Source organism: Brassica oleracea, chromosome C2 (assembly GCF_000695525.1).
Source record: "Brassica oleracea var. oleracea cultivar TO1000 chromosome C2, BOL, whole genome shotgun sequence".
Classification (NCBI taxonomy): domain Eukaryota; kingdom Viridiplantae; phylum Streptophyta; class Magnoliopsida; order Brassicales; family Brassicaceae; genus Brassica; species Brassica oleracea.
This window is the reverse complement of record NC_027749.1, coordinates 28,515,947-28,531,706: the sequence shown is the minus strand read 5'-3', so window position 1 is coordinate 28,531,706 and position 15,760 is coordinate 28,515,947. Positions and strand designations below refer to the sequence as shown.

At 38.7% G+C, this 15,760-nt stretch overlaps 1 long non-coding RNA gene across 4 annotated transcripts; it reads right to left on the bottom strand.

The window, feature by feature from the left end:
• Positions 1–10,444: 10,444 nt before the first annotated feature.
• LOC106325022 lies at positions 10,445–12,920 on the bottom strand. Of its 4 annotated transcripts, none has more exons than XR_001266786.1 (10): positions 12,493–12,920; positions 12,143–12,414; positions 11,972–12,060; positions 11,750–11,874; positions 11,531–11,608; positions 11,336–11,453; positions 11,100–11,258; positions 10,902–11,016; positions 10,629–10,733; positions 10,445–10,552 (listed from the first exon to the last, which is right to left on the bottom strand). It is a non-coding gene; the product is annotated as an uncharacterized LOC106325022 (long non-coding RNA). The 4 variants fall into 4 exon arrangements; XR_001266787.1 differs by having other exon boundaries at positions 10,445–10,519; XR_001266785.1 differs by having other exon boundaries at positions 10,451–10,733.
• Between the last annotated feature and the right edge of the window lie 2,840 nt (positions 12,921–15,760).

The window sequence follows — 15,760 nt, the reverse complement described above, 5'->3', positions numbered from 1 at the left end:
ACTTCCATAGGATCTGCTGCATCATCTGATGGTACCCTGATGGCCTCTGGTGGGTTATCTGAAGGTTTGGGTTGTGGCCTGAGTGCATTGAGACGTGCAACGTCTATCATTGGCATATGCATTAGGTATGTAAGAGGTGCGCGTCGATCGATGGGTGCTGGAGTTTGTCGATCGATGGCGGTCTCTTTCTGTCGATCGACGACAGTATCAGAATGCCGATCGATTTTGACATAAACAGGGCTGGGCGGATGTGGGTGTCTTGCTGCGAACTCCTCGTGAGTCAGGATCCTCATGGCATTGCAAGATGCGGTCAACACCGTAGGTGTCATCGATCGATGCTCTGGAGAGGATGTCGATCAGTTTTGGATGACCTATGTCGACCGATGTTAAGAGTTCGGCATCGATTGACATCAATGCGATCCGCCGAAACTCATCAAGCTCTCTACTTCGAAATCTCCTTCTTGCAGCTTCTCCTTCTTCACCACTTGATAGAAATCATCATTTATGATGGCATTCACGTAGTGCTTCATCACATCATCCCCTACCCCTCGTGTTAAGGCTTCTTGCCTCTTAACAGCTTCTTCAGTCTGAACAACCTGCATCTCCAGCTTCTTCACATGAGTGCTCAAAGTCTCAAACTTTGTGTTCAGGTTGGTGTAGACAGAATAAATTTTCCCATTGAAGTCCTTCGTCATGCGCTACTGTTCCTCAAGAACTATGTCAAGCATCTCTTCAATCTTGCTCTCTTGAGTAGTTGGTGGTGGATTCTGGTAGTAGGAGTTTCCTTAACCCTTGTTGTTGCTGTGGGGTTTATGGTGCTGTGAACTCTGGTTGAAATTACCCCCTATTTCCATAGGAATTTCTGTTTTCACTCTGGTTTCCAGAACCTTGAAATCCAGTTCCACTGATAAAGTTCACATCTTCTTCTTCCTCTGCTCTGCCCTCTGTTTCTATAGCCTCTGCATCCTCAACTAAATAGACCTTCTTCCTGAGAAGCTTGTGAAAACTGTCCAGTTTTGCCTTCACTTCATCCATCTGGTCATTCCCAAGAATGGCTGCAGATCTCTTCCTTCAAAAATCAGTGTTCTTGGTGCTGCTGCTGGATGCGAAGTTCTCAATAACTTTCACAGCCTCCTATGGATTCCTGGTGTTGAAGTTCCCGTTGCTGGAAGCATCAAGAGCCATCTGATACTGCACCGCGATGCCTCTATAGAAAGTACTGAGCATTTGTACTTCATTGAATCCATGGTGTGGACAATCTCTCTGGTAAGACTTGAATCTGATCCAGGAGCTTCTGAATGATTCTGCAGGATCTTGAGTGAATGTAGCGATCTTGCTCCTCAAATCTTCAGCACGCGCCTCATCAAAGAAGTTGCATAGGAATACATTCTTGATGTCGCTCCAGGATGTGAGAGATCCTGGTGGTAACTGCTTAAGCCAATGCGAAGCATCTCCAGCAAGTGAGTACTTGAAGAGCTTGCATAAGAGGGAGTCTTCAGAGACTCCCTCGACTTTAATAGCAGAAATAAGATCCTTGAACCTCTCTAGATGGTCCGTAGGATGCTCGTGAGATAACCCATAGTAGGGTGTTTGTCCCACGAGTGTGTAGTACTGCGCCTTCAACTCGAAATTTCCCCTCTGAATAGTTGGAGGACGAATGGCTGATCTGTTGGTGTAGAATTGATCTGGACGGTTGTAATCGGCCAACGTTCTGGGTCGAGCAGCCTCATCTACAGGTATAGTAGTGCATGTAGTATAAGTATCAGACTCAGGGATTGCAGCCCCCTGAGCGTCTATCCTCTGACCTGCTGCATTATGCAGATGACCTTCCTGGTCATGCAGGTCTCCCCTCTCATCACGTACAAGTATTAAGGTCGCAACCATGTCTTGCAGTTCAGTATCGATCGATGTTCGGACTGAAGTATCGATCGGCGTCAGATGGAAGAAGAGTGTTTTCGGTCGATGGTGGCGAGCGAGTGTCGGTCGATGAGATTGGTGTCGGGGTCGACGGTGGTTGACGAGAATCGAGCGACAAACAAGTGTTGTTGTCGATCGATGAGGAATGTATTCCTTTGCTGATTGAGTGTTCCAAGCTTGCAGGATCTGATGAGAATAGCAGTTGAGTTTTCTTGTTACTTCTGGTACTGCTGGGCATGCACCTGAAAAGACAAGAAAAAAATTTTGTGTTAGAAAATGGTTTTGAGAAGAAACCTACATTAAATAAGATCAAATCTATAAGGCAATCAAAGCTCCCCGGCAACGGCGCCAAATTTGATATCACTCAAATTACCCTAATAAGTTAATTACTCTCACAAATAAGAGGTTCAGTTGTAGTACTTAAGGATCGAATCCACAGAAAGCTAGGGAACCTAATAAATCTTATTAGATTAGTTAAGCTAGTTTGTTTAATGATTTATATGTAAAGTTACAGGTTTATGAGCAAGTAATTGATCGATTGATTTATTGAGGTTTTGGTACTTAAATGGAAATAGTTAGACTTAGGGTTTTTATTCAGGAAATTAGGATTATAATCCTACAGATGCCTAATAAGTTGTATGTATGATATTATACAGCTCAACACTAAATAACAAACCCTTAGGCTTTCGCTTTCTAGGTTTGTCTATTGACCAATGTCGATCGATTATTCTATAGGAATATTGATCGATACACTTGTTGAAACGTCGACCGGTTATTTGATAGGAATATCGATCGACACTCTTGGTCAAGCATTAATGCGCAGATTGAATATGCTCACTAAGCTTCCTAGATCATCTCTCGCCTATTCTAGCAATCTTAGCTCAGTTAGGATGGATTCATAGTGAGATGCAAGCTATCGCTTATGTCTACAACTCCTAGGGCAAGTTCTAAGTAGCTAATCTAGAAACAGACTTTCCTAATGATGAATATCACAACTTAGCAATCTATAGTTGGGGCTAATCTCTCATAACCTATTTAAACCCTAAAATATAACACGAAAACTACTCAAACATGGCCAAGCAATTCATAACAGCAATAAGGTATAAAAACTGCATAGATAAATAGATAGATATCAATGGAGATCCAATCACAAATCTCTTTGGATCTTCTCTCCAATCTACAAAAAATCCTAGAAAACCTTTGCTTTAAAATCAGTTAAACAAGAAAGCACACTTTGCTTCTAAGACCATCTTCAATGTATTCCTCTATTTTTATCTCTAAAATAGAGTTCCTCTATAATAGAGATTTGTTTTACTCTAATGTATTTCTCTAAAATAGAGATCTCTACATATAGAGAAAAATATAGAGGAATGTTATTTCTTCCTCTATAAATAAAGGAAAAAATAGCAATCTCTATTTTAGAGGGAAAAATAGAGATGGGTTGGAGTGATTTTGCCTCTAAATGCTATTATAGAGATAGAAATAGAGGTGGATTGGATATGCTCTAACATGTTGGCAAAGCTTATATAATTAGGTTAAAACTCATTAGGGGTAATCTTGTAAATTGGTGAAGACTTGGGCTCTAAGTCGGCTGAGACCAAACGGGCTTTTTGCGAACTTCGCTGTCGATCGATGTCACGATGTGAACATCGATCAATTATTCCTCTTCAATGTCGACCGATGGTCGAGCTCGATGGTCATCTCGGGTGCTTACTCCAAATATTTCCAAAATGCTCCAAAATCATCACTTTCCTCCAAATCACTCATGATCCTATAAATATACTAAATAGACTCTATAATATAATAATTAGTAGTTAAAACACTTATAAACCATCGGTAAAAGTGGGTCAAATCCATGGTCTATCAAGGAGATGCCCACCTGCAACGGCCCGCTTGGCTATTGACGGGAAGCTTTGCAATCTAAAATCTATGGAGTCGCCGACAACATAAACGGTGCCGCCGCGTGGTTCGTCAACTCTTCATTCAATCACCGTAATCTCCTTGGTTTACTAGGCGGTTACATGTACTATTCCTACGGATGTCGCCAATTACACATATCTTTGTCGTAGTGAATGAGAAGATGAACATTTTTTGTAACATTGTGTTCTATTCTATTATATGTGTATGGAATAGAACTGTAAAACAATATGTATTATGAATGTTCTATTCATGTTATGTAATGTGAAATAGTCTGTTACTCTACTTAATGATCATGTATTGTTCAATTTGACGATTAATAAAGAAGGTATTATTTTGTTCACCAATATGTACTATATTATGTACTTTGTTCCATTCTATTTGGGTTTAGGTTTTATACTTGGGTTTAGGGTTTAGTGATTAAAATATAGAGTTTAGTATTTGGAAGGTGGGGTAGATGTTTGAGTTTAATGATCCTATCATGTATCGTTTCATTTGACGATTAATAAAGAGTGTTCTATTTTGTTCACCAATATGTACTATACTATGTATTTTATTCCATTCTATTTGGGTTATAGGGTGTATACTTGGATTTAGGATTTAGTGATTAGGATTTATGCTTTAGTATTTGAAAGATAGGGGTTAAGGTTTGGGTTTAGTGATAGCAGTTTAGGGTTTAGTATTCAAAAGTTAGGTCTGGAATTAGCATTTAGGAATTGTGTGTTGGGTTAGAGCCCTATACTATTCAAAAGTTAGGTCTGAATTTAGTTTAATATTACACGATATTATATAATATTTTCAGATTTTGATAATTGAGTTTATGGTTGATAATTAGGGTTTATATTGGTTTTAGTATTTTAAAGTTTGGTTTGGGTTTAGTATTTAAAAGTTGTGTATTGGGTTGATATTGAATGTATTCTTTATTGAAAAGTCTTATATATTATCTATTCATTTTACCGTCATTCAGTCCCGTGATTATAGTTTATATTTGGATTAGGGTTTAAGAATTATGATTTAGTGTTCAGTATTTAGGAGTTTAGATAGTGCTTAGTATTTAAGGATTATGGATGTGGTTTTAGTCCTTCTATACTACTTCGTGTGATAAGGAATATAACACTCAGTGCATACATATGTGGTCAATAAATATGTAACTTGGATGTCTCTTTTTTCTCTACTCCTGGCCATATATTATTTGCTATAATACTAGCCATATTTTTCTTTGTTTACGTCATCTCACTTTCTTCCTTTTCACCTGTTACTTGTACGAGAAAAGGTTAAAACCGGATAAAAAAAGACACAATTGTTAATTGCCTAATTATGTCAAAATCAGTGACCTGCACTTAATTATCTTCTCAAACTTAGCTATTTCGCAAATTCTCCCTTTAAATTTTGTATGTTTAAATTTTTATTTCAAAAGTTTGCTTTATAGTGTAGTACTAGTATCATTGTTAACCACATAATAGTGGTCTATTAGTAGGCGAGTTTTATAGGTTGCTAAATAATATAGTTTCAAATGCACTCCACTACACTCGATCATATGGCCACGTGGATATGGTTTTATTACTTTTGAATATACAAAAAGATGATCTACTCGTGAACTGCACCTCTCTTCGAAAACTAGTGTGGACCATTACATAGACCTCAAATATCTCTAGTTTGCATTATGCTGCTATTACTTTATATTTATAGCTTAAACCTTATAAGAAATTAATTGTCCAAAAACTATTTAGTCTTATTTCTAACACCTCATGGGTAATGTAGCAAAATTTCTAACCAATGTTTGTTGAAACCTGATCCAGGCATTGAACCGGATGCCTTACCGGGTCTTCGGGTACTGGGTCGATCACATGCGAACCGTGGGTAAATTAATTAATTAAATTAATTAAATAATAACATATTAACTATTAAAAATATAATACATATTTTATGTTTAAAGAATATTTAGAAAACACTTAAATTTTCTTATTTTTATTTTTATTTTCATTTAACATACAAAATATCAAAATATAATTCAGATTATTTAAATTTTTTTGTAACAAGTTAGACGTTATGACATCTAATAAAAAATATCAGTACTTGAAATCCATAAGTATTTAAATGATAAATGTGAATAATAAAATTAAACTTTAAATCCAAAAAAACAAAAGTTAATTATTAAACTGTAATAATAGATTATCGATAACAAAAATAAACTAATACCGACCAAATCACAACAACTAATTTTGGTTCTCTTTATCATCGTTCACTTCATTTTTTTCAAATGGCATAGATCTTCGTCAGAATCTTAAAAATCACAAATTAAATAGTGTAAATGAGATTCACGAAAATGAGATTCACGAAAAACATCAAAAAGAAAAGAAGGAGATACATAGTCGACATCCGGCAGAAGAAAAATATAATAGTAAAATATGAAAATCTCACATTTTAATTTGAATAAATATTTTTTAATAACATAATTAAGAAATCTAAAAAATAAATTAAAATTACTTATTAGTTTAACCAGTGGTTCAACCGATTGCCGATATCTGGGTTTTAGTGGGGTTTTACGGATTTTACTGGATTTTTAAATAATGGGTTTTTCATAAAATTCAAACCGGATTAAATTTGGGTCACCGGGTTTACCGGTTCAACCGCAGGTCCGGATCGGGTTTCAAATTACTGTTTCTAACCGTGTTATTGTTACCGTGACAAAATTTATCAGAAAACGCTTAGGGCGAGGACCAGTGGACCACTGCGTCCCATTGTATACTTTTTTTTTTGAAGAAAGGCTATCCCATTGTATACTTTGTCGCAAAAGATCCTCGCTCATTTTGCACCACCACGCTTTTCCTCTCCTTCACACATTTTCTTATATAATTTATTTTATTTACACGTTGCTCAACTTGAAGGTATATTTTTGGTCCAGGGAGATTATTTTCATTAATTATTTTCCACCTTTTTATAGTCATCGAAAGATGTACGAATTAATTTGGTCCCCTTTAGGAAGCAATGCATTATTAAATTTCGTAGTACGTGAAATAAGAAAAATGCTATAATTTTGTCCAAAAAAAAAAGAAAAATGCTATAATTACGTTGTCACTATACATTTATGTATCTAGTCATGTTATTATTTATTATTCCCTATATTTCAAAAATAATTCTTTAAACACCATTTATAATATTGAAATAGAGGGAGTAAGATACATGCACTAACGAAAATATCTATTAACTTTTTTCTAGAACTCGGCCGCCTAGCAGATTCGGCGGCCGAAAAAAGCTCTATGGTGGCCAACCGTGGCGAGTTTATAAGGTGATTAGTGGCGTGTCTGCGATACGTGTGGAGAGGTTGTCTTTTGGTGTAATTTGTGTTTAGTTGATGTAGCCATAATTTGGGTTATTGAATGTTGTATAAAAGTGTGAGTTAAAAAGGTTTTTTTAAAGCTTTAATTTGAAACTCGTGAAGATATATTGGAAGGTAATGGTGAATTGTAATAATAGTTGTGGCATTTGATGTTTAAATTTATGTATTTAACATTTTCACGTGTGTAGTGTATTTGGTTGTTGATTTTTTTTGGGAGAAAGTAATGATGAGAAAGAAAAATATACAAATGAGAACAAATAATTTATAATTAAAAAAAAAAATTAAAACCAAAGTGTAGAATATGACATAAGTGACATTGGAAATTAGAACCAAATAAACTCTTTTATTATTATTTTATTTAGCTGGCATCATAGATTACTTTCTCTACATACCAGACAACTTATTTTTGTACGAAGCCATTGATCAATGCAAGCAAAATGAAAAATATGGCCGCAAGTAAGAGAGCAAAGATTTTTTCCATCGTTGTAATTTCCGAAGCATACAATGCATATATCGTTTTCTCTTCTGTAGTTGGAGGCCTATTAGTTTCCTCTAGATCGGTGATGATCACATCGACGTCTAGTCGTGATGTTGTGTTTTGGTTATAGTCTTTGATAGTTAGAGTAACTTGAAGATCATTAGCTAAGATATTGATGTCGTCTCTTACTTCATTCATCACATATTGAGTATCAATAAGGAATGTTGAATCGGGGTGGTGAATGCATGCTATGTTAACATGTATTTCATGCTCTCAATTATTGAGTCATTAAAATTACCTTGTCTGTCGATGATAGATGGTAGCTGAAAATTAATTATGGATTGTTGTGTGTTGGGTCTGTGGATGTAGACTTGGAGTGTTTGTTTTGGGTTTCCACCTGTAGATCTTGTTTGATGTGAGAGCCTATGAGATATAAGTGGTAGGTTACTCATTCTTGGAGTATTTGTGGGGGCATAAGTTTTCATGAATGTTAAGGGGGTGTATTCAATTGAGAGTTTTAGGTGATTTGTGTCAAAATGACAAATTCAGTGTTATTGAAACATGAATTTTAAAAACTCATTTAAAATCTAGTGTTATTGAACTTGACATTTTATAAAGTACTCTGAAATCCAATGTTATTGAAAATATTTTAAGTTGTGAAGTTTTAAAGTTTTCAAGTGATTTTAGAGTGTTTGGGTAGAGTTTCTTATTTAAAAAAATTAAAACTCAAATTCCATGGTTTTAGCTGATATTCTAGAGTGGTTTAACAAAAATCATTTTATTCTCTGCAATTCCTTAAAATCATCTAAAACCTCATTAAAAATCAAATCACCTCAAAGTTTAGATTGAATACACCCCCCTAAATGTTTTCGAGTTATTTGTTTGTGTTGAATTGTTTTCTTTTTAACGTGTTACAGTTTCTTTTTTATGAAGACTATGTATTATTTTCTTATTGTGTTTATTTGTAAGAGTCTTTCGTAGTATTAGTTGTTATGTTGCGTTTAGCTCTAGCTAAGCTTTGCATGAATCTCATTTGAGTTATTTTATATAATTCATGGTGATTTCTAACCATAACAGATTATGAGTAACTGAATCAAGTCCTGAAATATTAAGAACCTTAGCCTGCTAAATCGACATAGAGAGAGCATGAAAGTGTGTTGCAATAGCTGAGTTTAATGCGAAATTAAGTACTCCCTGATGTGTCTTCACATGTGAACCACGAATAATTTCACAGAGTCCGGTACGAAGTTAGGGTGGTAGACGGCGTCCTGACGCTTAACGTCGTTGTAGTTCGTTGGAGTATCTTCGAACAACTCGTAGTTGCTCGTCATGTTTTCAGAATCAAATATTTCCCCTTCCTTTGCCTCTTGATGAACTGAAGGTTAGAGACGCGAAAGAGAAGGACGTGTAGCTAAGCTAGGGCTTATTTAAGATCGATGACTGGGTTGCCTTTCGTGTTATTTTGGTTTTTTTTTGCTTGGTAGAATTGAAATTGCAAAATTGAAATTGCAAAATTGAAACTCGATATCTATCCAAAACCCGAACCAAAAAATCTAATATATATTTTTTTAACTTTTTCCGGTTTTGTATACGTTCCTTTCTAATTTTGTTAATAATTTTAGTTTATATATGTCTTACAACTCTTTTAAAAATTTACTTAAATTTTTTAACGCTTCAGATTTGTATTATTTTTTAGATAACATATCAAAATACGAAGACATTTCCAAATTTTAATTATTTTTCAAGATTTTGAATATTTATTTTAGACTCTAATTTATTGGAGTAAATAAATAGAAGTTTTAAACTGTTAAGCCGTCTATGGTTTAGCTAACCAAGATACTTCTACTCTTTATCGTAAAGTTTGTATAGAGAGTGTTGTTTTATAACCAATTGAGTCATAGCTAAGCTTTGCTTTGTTTTCTTTTTTTCAGAGGATGGGTCATAGAGATATATAGACCGTTTTGTCATTTTCTGAGTTGTGTATTTGTAAATATGTGACAGATTACAATGTAATAGGAAGGTGTAAAAAATGTCTGTAGTTAAACATATGATATTGTTGGTAACCTGCTGCAAAAACAGTTTATGATTAATATTATATTTATTTTAATTTATTTTTCTAAACATTATGTTTTTTGTTCGGAGTTTTTTTGTTTATGGCTCATGTATATGTATTCATAGTTATGGTTTTAAAAAAAACAAATTGGTTTTCTTACATATATATAACAATGACCCAGTCAAGTTTAACTTTCGTAGTCTATTGGATCTTTGAGCTACACTGTAATAAGAGTAAAGAAGCTATGGTGCATGTATGTTTATGGGAAGCTATGTTTGTTTATTGTAATAGATTACAATGAAACAGGAAGGTGTAGGAAAAAAATGTCTGTAGTTAAACATATGATATTGTTAGTAACCTGCTGCAAAAATAGTTTATGATTAATATTATATTTATTTTAAGCTATTTTCCCAAACATTACGTTTTTCCTTCGGAATTTTTTGTTTTAGATTTTCATTGCTAATTAATTGGAGCCAAGAATTTGTAATAAGAGAAGAACTTGGATTCATAAGTAAAACATGCACCACCACATGGAGTCTAAAATGACAGAAAGCAAAATGAAAACAAAGATTTTAAAAAGAAAAGTAAATGCGGTGGTGGGTGCGACACTCAGCTGACTCTATGCCAATCGTGGCTTCTTATTCTTACTCTCTTCTGCTTCAACAGGTGGTGTGCTTGTTGCAGAAGGCCCTTCTACTGGTGCAGCAGATGACGAAGTTTGATCTTCCTTATCTGTACTTGCCATGCCACCAGAGGTCTCAACAATAGTGCTACTGTTACAAACCGGCACCAAACTTGAGATTGGATTCTGGACCTGCAACCCATCATTCGGACCATGTTGAGCACCCTGATCAAAACCCAGCAAATAACTTAGTCATATTATAAATAGATAGCAGATCAGTTTGAAAGTCTATGAAATTCACATCGCCCACAAAGTCTGGGAGTGGTGCACGCTGAGCCACTGAAAATATACGGGAGATAGTGAAGGTTTGATGCTTAAAAGTGAAGTTGAACTCTCCTAACTTAATCTGGAAAGTGAAAGTCTTCCCAACAATGTCAGTGATAAACTGGGGAACCTCAGCTTCCACACGAGCATTTACACCAACTCCCTGCAAACAAACACAAAATATATTTTCAGAACTGAACGTAGTAGATAAATTATATTGTAATTCTAAATGGGTGAGAGGACAGCCTACTATAACTTCCGCAACTTCAGCAGCAGGAATGTTGGTTAGTTTAGCCATATCCAAATCAAAAGCAACAAATACTGCATCCCCAGTATTGTCTGCCACAGATAGCTCCACACGGTACCTGTAGTCGACAACGTTATAGAATCGAGATTAGGGTTGCGTTGGTTTTTTTTATGGGTCAGAATTTTCAAATAGGACAGTTACCTGAGTGAGGCGACAGCGCTTTTTTTAATCACAAGAGAGGCATGTGAAGGCTGAGACCTCTTTCACGAGCTTCTTAGAACAGCTTGCGCAACCAATATAACACCATTCTTCCTCAAACTGGATGCCAGTTACTTTGGCAGTACAAAGGAACTCGATCACCTTACAATCAGCAAGTTAAGTTTAAACAATATAGCGTGACTTTTGGCAGACTGATTGAATATATTTCGTTCTATTACCTGAGGGTCAGCTGAGAGGACATGATGGTTAAGTTCAGAGACAGTTAGGGGTACTATCTTCTGAGCATGAATCAGCTTCGACGAAGATGATATTTGATTTGAGCCATCTCCAAACAACCTTAGCAGACGGTTATGTTGTGTGAGGAAACTAATAAATCAAAAAGTATCTTTAATATTCTTATGTGAGTTACTCACTGTGTATAGCGTTCTTTGCCTGCAGCTGTGAGTCAAAGTAGATGTGGGTCCCAGAAGTCCCATTGAGGAATAATCGACCTGTGTAGAGGAAATCTAATTAAAATGCTAGATCAATTTGGAAGCGATACAGTAGAGAACAAAATTGACACTTTGGAAGCGATACAGTAGGAAACTTTTGAATTATGGCCGTAGAGTAAAATCAATTCCCATATAACTCACCTCCAACAACCTTGGGATTGATGCTAGTGATCAAGATAACTTTTGGCTCACGACCGTTTCTTGTCATCTTCTCAGTAAATGCGAAAGCTAAACCGTCAAACAGGCTAACACACACATTGACGTTCCTGTTTACATTCAATGGTTAGATTATTCGTTCAGTTTAGGTTAAGATATACAGTCAAAAACGATAATCTACAGTTTAGTTTCATCTGTAGCAAGTACCTTTGTATACGTAGTGTAAGCATGACACGCTACGAACCCTGGGTTCCATTATTGATGGTGCTCCTGATAGCAGTTAACTCCAAGTATATCTTGCAAGTTGTCAAGAACAGTTCAGTGAATAATATGATCACAACATTTCCAGCTGTCAGATGTAGAATAGCAAAAGCATACCTGGTAGCTGTCTATTGGTATCTGCCAGTGCCAATAGCTGGTCGTAGCTTTGGAATCGAAACATCTCAGTTGGTATCGACTTATCAAACTCTGTTAACTCATCAGACTGTACCATCAGTGAATCGAATGGAGACAGGGGCATCAGAGAGACGAAACTTGTTGTCGCTACGTGTAACGTCGAAACCACTAAGCGAGTACACAGATCCTTCAACAAAAAGTTCTCGATACGTGTCGAGTCGAGCCGCATTGACGGTTCCTTGGATAAGCGTCGACTTTTTCAGAGAGAGAATAATCAAATGGCAAGCACTGAATCTTAATCTGTCTGAAAATATACTCAACGGAAGAGTTACCTGCTCATCCAAGAGAAGCATGTCGAGACTCATCAGTTCCCCACCTTTCCTGATATTCTGAGCCTCCCAAAACCTCAGTAGCCGGACCTCAGCGTTGTTAGAACAGCGACCGGTTCTCAAGTTAGCAAGCGGCGTGTAGGAAGCCATTTCTGATATCAAAGCTTGATAAAGGTTTTAGTCAGAGATTTCAGTGAACTGTGGCTCTTCATCGAAGCAAAAGAAGGTATTTATAGTGCAGAGCTTGAAGCAGTTACCGCTGCTGATAATGATGATGTTTAGTTCATAGAGAGTGGGATGAGTAGTGGGGAGAAGTAAATGATGAGACTAAAGAAAGAAACGGAATACGTTACAGAGATGAAGTTTCCGACTGTTGAAGAGTAAGAGGAAGAGGATGGAGGAGAAGAAGAATCTCGACGGCTAAACTCAGAAACCCTATAAGCAAATGGCCAAAGAGAAATTTCTAGAGGAAAATATGAGCCCAGAGCCCATGGACAGACTAAAGTATCCAAAAAAGAGAATGGTCATTGTTTGAACTGAGAACTGTCAACAAAACAAACTAGTGAATGAAAGAGACGAGGACTCGTCGGTGGGCCAAAACAAAGGCGTTTTATTAGATCAAGAGACTGCTTAGTCCTGTTACAAAGAGGGGAGAAACAAGGAAATGAACCGGCGAAAGCTGGTTCGCCGGAGGATATAAGTCGACGAGAATAGAGAAATCAAACCCTAGTTTCTAGCCGAAAGTAAGTGTGTAGTGATTTGCGGATCCCTTCCTCGCTGCCTCTCCCTCTCCTTTTAGAAGCGGTCGTGCGTTAACCTAGCTGTCCTTTACCTAATAGGCCTTTTCGTCGATTGGACCGAGATGTCGGGCCGCTGCTTCGAGTCGTCGAGCCGACGACTTCCGGCCGCTCGCTTCGTCGGCTAACAGCAGTCTAGAGTCGAGCCGATCGCTGGCTCGCGAGTCGACGAGCCGATTCTCTCCTTTGTGGTCATGTGTTAGGACAATTATCTTTTGGGCCTTTTGGGAGGGTCAGGCCCATACCAAGAGTAAGTCCCCCCAGTTCGCTGGTGAGTAGCGTAGCCGACTCAGCGAATTTGGAAGTAGGGTCTGCAAGATAATTGTTCTGGACTCGTGATCTCGCTCGACTCTTCGACCTTATGCGCGGCTTGCTTGCTCGTGACTCGTGATTTCAACGGTTTGGTCTGAACCGGCGGTTTTCTTTGGTTTTAATCATGGCCGCTAGTCTTGGTCTAAACCGGTCTCGGTTTACCTCGAGAAGTCGAACCGTCGCGAGACGATGTGAACTCCACGCTCCTAAATGGGCCCATCTAGGCCTAATGATGACGCATCAGGGCGTGCGGCGCTTCCTCCCTATAAATACCCCTCTCGCCTCTCATTCTCTTCATTCTTCATCCGACTCAGGTACTTTCTCTCTCTTTCTCTCTGCTTCTCTCTCTAGCCCTTTTTAGTCGTAGATTTCTGGAAACTCGTCATGTCGTCGGGCGGTAGGCTCTCCAAGGAACAGAAAGGGAAGGCGGTGGCGACTGAGTCGAGTCCTGTGTGAGTCGTCGACTCGACCCTGCCTTCTGATTTCGAGGCTATACATCGCGAAGCTATGATGGACACGACGAATATGGATACGCCCCAGTGGGTCCCGGTCGCCGAGTCGGCGCGTCAGCTGCGCGAGGAGAGGGCGACCGTTGCGTTGGTCGCTCAAGATTGTGCGAGGGATGGTCGAGGTTGAGCGAGTGACGGAGAGATTTCTCTTCCTGACTTTCTTCCGTGCTGCTACCATCCTGAAGGGATTTTCGAAGATCTCCCAGTGTTGGCGCCGGAACTGATGCGTCCTCCGGTCGTGGAAGGACAAACATGGAGAAACGTTGAGGAGACTCGTTCGACTCCATGCAGCGTGAAGACTTTGTTGAGGGCATGTCGAGGAGTCGGTGTAAACTTCTTGATCCCCACGAAAGCTCAGAGACCATGGTCTCCTCCGGCGGGATTCGAATGCGTATACCAGTCCTACTTTCAGAACGAGACTAAGCTCTGGTTCCCGATTCCTCGACTCGTCATTTCTTATGCGAGACGTCGCGACGCAGCGATAAGCCAGTTCCTAAACGGTTCGCTTCGTATCTCGGTGGCATTGATGGTGATGGCGGCAGAGATCGATGTGTCGATGAGCGTGCGGACTTTTGAAGAGCTGACGTACCTCAAATTGATGGGGGAAGGATTGTATTCGATCCAGATGAGGCCTAACTACAACGTGATCGCCGACCATCCCAACAGGACGAATCACTGGCAGTGCTTCTACTTCTACGTCAAGTCCGACGATTAAGCCTTTGGCGAGCCGCCCGGCGACTCCATTCGATTTTTATGGAATCATGAACTTGGTAGAGTGTTGTTGATAGTTTATCGATAGCTTCCTTCTTCTTTTATGATGGTCTTGCGTTTGATTGCAGTTGATCACCCGGATACGGATGCTTATCCTGAGGAGTTCATAGCAAACGCTCGTGCCGTCGCGTCACTTGCTCAAGTGAGTTGGAAAAGTATCACCGTCGAGAGGATTCAACGAGCCGTTGACAGGATCTCAAAGAGTAAGTCCTTTACGCTTATTATTATTATTATTATTTTTAGTTTGCATCTGTCCGCTTGAGATACTATCTGGATTTGACTTGTCGGTCTTTCGCAGGGGACTGGAGGTCTGACTTACTACCGTTGGTTACCGGCAACAAGTGGTGATTCTCTATATTCACTCGTGCAGAGCAGAAGGCGATCAACGCAGCTAGGGAGATGAAAGAGCTTCCTGACTTGAGAGCGTTAATAAAGAAAAGGTTGAGCGGCGCGAAGAAGACGCCCTTTGTGGCTTCCGAAGGGACGACTTCCACAGGACCTTCGCTTCCTGAAGTTCCGCCGGCACCGATTGCAGATCCAGTTGACATCGAGTCTTCGAAAGAAGATCTCGCTCAAGGTTCCGCTGATCGAGAGACTGCTAATCGGTCAGTATCTAAGAGTAAGAAAAAGAGATCTGCTCCTAGTTCGTCGACTTCGATCGAGGCCCACACTGAACCTCCGAAGAAGAAGAAGAAGAAGAAGAAGGAGAAGAGGAAGAAGAAACCCGTCGAAGAGCGATCCGAGCCTAGCCAAGGTGTAGATGGTCGAGAACTCGTTGTTCACGGTGATTCGAGTCGCAAGGCTGCGGCTCAGATTGGTGTGGAGTTGGACGATTCTCCGACTGTTCCTCTGGTGAGAAAGAGGAAAGAATCTGAGGGACAA